The sequence below is a fragment of the Carassius auratus genome, chromosome 6, assembly GCF_003368295.1.
Source record: "Carassius auratus strain Wakin chromosome 6, ASM336829v1, whole genome shotgun sequence".
Taxonomy (NCBI): domain Eukaryota; kingdom Metazoa; phylum Chordata; class Actinopteri; order Cypriniformes; family Cyprinidae; genus Carassius; species Carassius auratus.
The window spans coordinates 1582549-1589968 of NC_039248.1; the positions used below are offsets into that span (position 1 = coordinate 1582549).

The following is a 7420-nucleotide window of genomic DNA, read 5'->3' on the forward strand; positions in this document are numbered from 1 at the left end:
ATGAGTCAGCAGTAACTTGTGCAGATTATTCCAGTTAAATTAGATGACAGATGATATGATGTTAGTAAAGATCTGATGATTACAGTATATTGGAAGCCTGTCTGTATGTTGAACATTTACAAATATATCATGAGGAAAATGTGTGGTAAATCTCAGCTGCCAGACACACGTCTGATGATCAAGACGTCTTACACCAGCTTTGGTCTCAGAATTGAACACAAGGTGGCGCTATAAGAAGTGAATTCACTGATGTCTCAGACGTCTTGTTTAACATTTCCAGGAAAACACGTGAGACTGTGAGGATGCATCATCAAGAGACCTGATGGAAAAGCGTCATTAGTAAATGTCAATCTATTGTTTTATCTAACCCCGTTTGTTTATTTGATCGTTCTTCTTACAGTAAGTTTGGAAGCAGGACTGAATTACTGATATTGATGAATGTCGCCACACGCTGATTTACATAAAAATGCTGAAAAATGAATTAGATGATAGTCTTTCAAATGAAGTCACGTGTGTAGCACTTTCTTTTTTTGTATATCATATATGCTCTAAATATGTTCTCAAAACTTTTTACTAACTAGTTATCCCATTTAGTTATTCTAACAACAGTTTGAGTTTTTGAAACGTTTAAAAGTAGTTTTTTCCCTCAGTTATGTTTTGGGAGCATTATGAGAATGTTACATTCGAGTGTTCTCTCATCTCAGAAGAACATCAAATGAAATGTTACAGTGGCGATGTTATTGATGTATAATAACGTTTTTGCGCTAACGTTCTGAAAACATTTGTCCGAACGTTCTATTAATGTTTTTCATGTGAGGTTTATTTAATGTCCAATAACAGTTTGTCCAATTCTCTAAATACTCAGTTCAACAAAACACGGTTCCTGTTTTCTACTCGAACCACGACGTTCACGAACACCGTCATATCTCATCGCCTTTTGATATGAACGTGATTAAAGTGCTCGGATGAATCAGCGATGATTTGTGATGAATAATGAGCTGCTGTGGAGGATGAAGAGCTGCACGATGCTGAAGTGATCCGCTGGTGTGTGTGTGTGTGTGTGTGTGTCGGTGGTCCGGAGGGCGGAGCTGCGGGTCTCTGTGCCCCCAGTAACGTTACCGACGGACGCACCGATCACTGCTTAGCGGAAGAGCGTCATTTCAGCAGAAAATCAGACCGAGAGGAAGCAGCGCGGACGGATTCGTCGCTCCCGTTAACGGAGATCAAGCGGGGATCGAGGCGTCGACGCACATCGAGAGCGATTTTCTCTTTTTTCCGCCGCAGGATGGATTTACACGCGGATCCGCGCGCATCACCGGCGGAGCGTCACTGAAGCATCTCCCGCGCTCCACGACGCGTCCGACCGCTCCGATGCGAACAACAGCCTCGCGTTCACCTCCACCCTGAGCCTCCGCAGAGCCTCCATCCGCAATGAACATCTGAGGAGCGTCAGGCGATGGGTGAGACACACACACACACACACACACACACACACACACACACACGGAGCGGTGGATGGGGTGCAGCATCACGGAAATCACGGGCGTCTTATTATGAAACACTGCTGCTGTTGTTAATACGGATTCGGATTCGCTTCAGATCTGATGTGGTTTATCTGCAGGACGAGCTGTTTGATCTTACAGAGGATGTTATCCCTCCAGGCGTGTAAATATGATCTAAATATGTAACCCAGTCATTGTGTGCAGGCCTCTGGAGATACAGTCCAGATCCTGATGCGGTTTGACTCCAGATCTGTGTGGACACATCATATCAGATGTCTGAGTGTGACGAGAACGAGTCTGACTGATGATTCAGGAATCAGGCTTTGTTTTGATAGGTTACTGTCACATTCCTGTTACTGAACGTCAGGATGCTTCAGTTTGGAGTTTTTATTCTTCTAAATGCTCATTATACTCCAAGCTGATTATCAATCGATTCTCATTATGCAAAACAAACAAAACAAAAATATATATGGCATTGTTATACATTTACTGCAAGCATTATTAGACTGTACAGAGACAAATATCATGCACATATTAAATGTTTGCATTGCAGTAATGAGAATTTGGTGGAATCATGGAAATGACATAAAAAAACAAATCATCCTCAGGCTTCATTTCTTATATAATATATTTTCATATTTCTGTGTCTGGCCTGAGCTGTGGTTCTCGTGGACAGATGGGTTTGATGTTAGTCGAGGGGAAGCTCTCTGTTCAGGTTCTGCTCCGGTGTTTTCCAGGTAATGATGTGGATTGAGTTTCGGCTCACAGGTGACTGACCTGCAGCACACATCAGAACACAATGACTGTGTGTGTGTGTGTGTGTGTGTGTGTGTGTGTGTGTGTGTGAACACACGGTGAGCAGATGTTGAGGCTCGTGTCTTCCTCAGCTCATATGGTGTGTAAGATAACAGACACACACAACAAGCCGATGAAGTCAACATTTGGAGGAGTGTGTGATCACAGAATCCTCTGAAGGGGTTAACGATGTTCAGTGACGGAGGTCAAATTAACATCTTGATTACTGAAGTGTAGTGATGCTGAGAAAGTGCAGTGAAGAAATGTTGGATTCATCGATCAGACGCGTGACGCAAACCAAACACACGTCTAACTAAGAGAAGAGTGGACAATGAGCATGAAACACTAAATTATCACTGTTTAAAACACTTGATTAACATTATTAGAGAATGTCAAATGAATAACAAAGTATGATTCTAAAAAAATCTCTGAACCGACGAATCCATGACAATATTCAAGCGACATCTGCAAAAAACTATATATATATATTAAAATAATAATAATCCATGCTTCCTCTTCCCTGTAATCGCTCCCTGTTCTGGCTTGTACTGTTATAAACCATTTCTGAACCTTTGTAAGAAAAAATTAGATTTCATATCGCAATATATATCGCAGAAAAATTTAATATTGCAATGTAATTTTTTCCCAATATCGTGCAGCCCTAATTCATACGTTATTAAGTAAAATCGGCTTGAATGAACTCAAAGTGCTGTCATCCTTTACTCTCTGTGAAGTCGTTCTGTTGAACACAGAAGTAATTCTGAAGAATGCTGCTAAACAAACAGAACACGCTCTTTTCTAAATGATGGCACCATTTTCATTCTTCGGGTGAATATCTCTTTGTCCAAATTATGAGTACATATGATGAGGTTTGACTCATTTTTTTAATTAGTTGTTTTTAACAGCATTCATTAATCTTCATTAGACGTACATTTACAGTAAGTAACCGCACTAACCATCACAGATCCAGGTCTTGAACTCATGTTCATCCTCTCAACCACTAACAGACACGAACAGCAAAACATTACTCTTGACTTCAATCTCTGGGAGATCGAAATAAACCCATGCATTTGCACTTAATGCAACAGAATAACGAATTGTTTAATCCAACACAAATGAAGTCAGTAAACTTACATATTCACTGAACACAATGAAAGTGTGATAGAATATTCAGCAGCTGTGTTTCTTCAGATCAGGAAATTCATTTAAATAAAGTTTTTTTTTTTCCAGTGCACAGAGAGAAGATCTCAATTGAAGATAAACAAAAGTAGTTTGGTTGTAATGCGTTTGATACAGACGATGCAGCTGTCCGTGATGGTTTGATCCAGAAGGTCTTATTGTATTTGAGGCAATCTGTAGAGAAGCAGCGGTGCGCTCAGTGTGTGTGTGTGTGTGTGTGTGTGTGTGTGTGTGCTCAGCTGTGTCTGAACACCCCTACTGCAGCCAAAATGGTGCTGACCTGTTTCTGACCTCTGAGTGTGAGCCGAGCGACGCCTGACGGAACGTTCCACTCGCTTCCCTTCAGCGGGGGGGATCGTCCCACACACACACTCTCTCTCTCTCTCTCCAGCTGTGCGCTTCCTGCTCTTTGATGACCACTTCCTGTCCCAGAGCCGCCTGAGATCCCCTGTCCAATCCAGTTAGAGTAATAACAGATTCACACATGATCGTGTGTGAATCACAGCACATATGAATTAATTCTGTGTGTCGGGCCAATCAGATCAGACTGTGGGCGGGGCTATGACACAGTTTCCTGTCAGTTATCAGAGTAAGGCTTTGTCTAAGGACAGAATCTCAGCTTTCACTGATGGGGATCAGCTCTTCAGAACAGAGATCTGAAAGAAAAGTTAAATGAACGTCCAACTAAAACATTCCTTAAATGATGTATGAATAAGGGTTTTGAGAACATTATTGAGCGCTGTCTGAACAAGCGTTCCATTGACATCACTGCAGGAGAGAGAGAACTTGAGAGAACCTTTAGAACATTCTGAGAATATTCTCTGTTAGCTGCTAAGGTGAAATTTTGGAGAGTATCACATAAGTAAACAACGTTTTCGTTCAGATCAAAGCGTAAACAGCGTATCCATTGCATTTGTTATGTGTGTGATACTCTCCAGAACGACTCTGCAGGGAGACGCACATGAGACAACATGTTGAATAAACTCAGTATTCTTTTATTTATTTGTGCACAAAAAGTATTCTCATAGCTTTGTAAAACTACGTCTGAAGCTCTGCTGTGACATGGACTGTTTTAACGATGTCCTTGCTGTGTTTCTGAGTCTTGATGGTGTTGGGATCCTTCTGTCTCTGGAGACTCAGAGAGCTCTCGGAGTTCATCACAAATATCTTCATTTGTGTTCTGAAGATGAACCAAGCTCTTACAGGTTTGGAACGAGATGAGGGCGAATATTCATTCTTGGGTGAACGATGTCTTTAACACACACACGCGCACACACACACACACACACACACACACACGCGCACGATGAGAGGAATCATTCTCTGCTGGAGTTTCTCATATCAGCACTAGGAAACTTAATGTAATGTTCAAACTTGTTCTGAAATCAGGCCTGTAAATATTTGATGAAGTGTCAGGCGGTTGATATCGGGTGTAGTTTCAGTCACCCGAGGTGTTATTTCCACCGCAGTGAAGATTTCATGCCTAAAGGCCAATACACAGCTCAGACACACACCAACACAACCTTCTTCTGAAGAGTGATGGTCCCAGCAGACACCGAGAAACACTGACTAAACCGGTTCAGTCGCACAGCATCGACCTTTAGTGTCAGTTATTTCCAAAATCCCACATTGAATAGTGTCTTGTTTGTAAAGAGTTCTTAGTGACGTGGTCTGGATCTCATTAAAAATTAAGTTCATGCACTCTTGTTGTGATCAGAAAGAAGGCACGCTAACACAACTTCTGCACAGCGTCGTCTGCATGTGTTCCTCTCTCCTTATTCACACTACATGATAGGACTGCACGATTAATTGAAATGGAATGGAAATTGCGATTCGACAGAAGCTGTGATGGTGATGCGTATCTCTCAGAGAAGCAGGGTTTTGCAGGATATCTCCATCTGAAGACCAGAGAAACTCCAAATACACCTCGCAGAAGAATTTACAGAGAAGGATTTATTTCAAACACTCGGCTGACATTATGAAGTGAGTTTGGAGTTAAAACATGTTATTAAATGTGGTATTTTCACATGCCTACACAACCAGCAGTGTAGAGTGGGTGGGCGGGGCTAAACAATCAGTGGCGTTGGGGGGCGGGGCTAAACAGTCAGTGATGTAGAGTCGGTGGGCGGGGTTAAACAATCAGTGGCATGGGGGGCGGGGCTAAACAATCAGTGATGTAGAGTCGGTGGGCGGGGCTAAACAGCCAGCGATGTATCAGCATTTCCTTCAATGTGGAAGTAAGCCTAAAAAGAGAAGAATAAAAAGTGCAGTAAATGGTAAAGCTGTTTGCACTACAACCCAGTGTGTTCATAATTAAGATAATATCATAAAATAATATGGTAAGACACACCAAATTTCAATATCTAACTGTTTTGTACAGCTAAAAATAGCTGGATGCGGATGAGACCGGAATCTTGACCCATTGAATTTACAAATGGCCACGCCCATTTTTACGGGAGGAAAAAGAGGGGTAAGGTGTTGCTCTTCTGAGGAGGCGGAGCTTATCCACACTTTTAATAAGCAAATCACTGTTATAATGATGAGAATATAATAAAAATCACCTGAAGAACAGTGTTGGTTCACAGTCGTGACTGTTCAGGGGTAAAATCTGTTCATGAAACATTGTAGTGCTCGTAAAATAAGCTTGATTTTTACTTCTGTGGAATCTGTGATGTGCGTGTTTGCTCCTCGCACACTTTCACACACACACACACACACACACTGTCCAAGACTGAGTTTGGCTCCGGACACTTTCAGTGACACATGACGTGTGACGTACGTTTCCATGGTGACATACGTGACACAGCGGGATACTGTGGAGCGCTTCAGTCTGCCAGACGAAGACACACACACACACGGGTCACAGACGCTGTCTGGAGATCAGGGCTGTTAGTCTGTGAGGAGTGTGTGTGTGCTGATACTGTGATCTCCCACAGACACACAGTGTATGATGCACCTCTACTGACACCTAGCAACCACCCAGAACACCCTAGCAACCAAGTGCTACACTTAATACCTCTTGGAACACTGTGGAAAGCACAGAACAGCATCCTGATGAGTTTTGCATCAGAAACACATTGTTCTGAACATGCAAAATCAGAGAATGCAAACTGTGCACGCTCACAGAGACATGCTGATGTCAGTGAATGTAAGGCTGATTTGTTCTTGTGCCGATGTTTACACACAGGAAGTGTGTGGTGTTTGTCGGAGTTGTAGCCGGTTCTAATGCTTTCAGGTCATTAACAGGACGGTCAGCTTCAGTTTTCTCTCGCTTCCTTTGACTTCCATCAGATACGGAGCGATGCTTCACACACGCCGACTGTGAGTAAACACAGAAAACATGTGCTTGATTTACTACTGCGTTATGAAGTGTGTGTGTGTGTGTGTGTGTGTGTGTGTGGAGTGCTCACCTGGTTGTGTCTCTGAGGAATTCTGTTTTCTTATCCAAAATTCATGGAGTTTAATCAGTCAATTAGTTCAGTGCTTGGTAACAGATCCTGTTTGGGAGTGTGTCCAACACGGTGCTTTCTGACCCAAACCTTCACTGAATGACCTGAACACACACACACACACACAAACACACACACACACACACACACTGTTGAGATCTCTTCTGAAACTCTAGACATGCATGTGAGGGGAGTCTAACATCTGAGACTTCAGGAAAACTGCTGAGTGTTGTCCATCTCATCTGAAGCTGTGATTGGTCAGTGGTGTGTGTGTGTGTGTGTGTATGCAGTGCTCCATCTCATCTGAAGCTGTGATTGGTCAGTGGTGTGTGTGTGTGTGTGTGTGTGTGCAGTGCTCCATCTCATCTGAAGCTGTGATTGGTCAGTGGTGTGTGTGTGTGTGTGTGTGTGTGCAGTGCTCCATCTCATCTGAAGCTGTGATTGGTCAGTGGTGTGTGTGTGTGTGTGTGTGTGTGTGTGTGTATGCAGTGCTCC

At 42.8% G+C, this 7420-nt stretch overlaps 1 protein-coding gene across 1 annotated transcript in view; it reads left to right on the top strand.

The window, feature by feature from the left end:
* The first annotated feature begins 301 nt into the window (after positions 1 to 301).
* LOC113089912 (beta-1,4-mannosyl-glycoprotein 4-beta-N-acetylglucosaminyltransferase-like) overlaps positions 302 to 7420 on the top strand; it is a 17548-nt gene continuing 10429 nt past the window's right edge. The window contains exon 1 of the mRNA XM_026256130.1: positions 302 to 1460. The gene's annotated coding sequence lies outside the window, so the exon portion shown is untranslated. The remainder of the gene's footprint in view (positions 1461 to 7420) is intronic.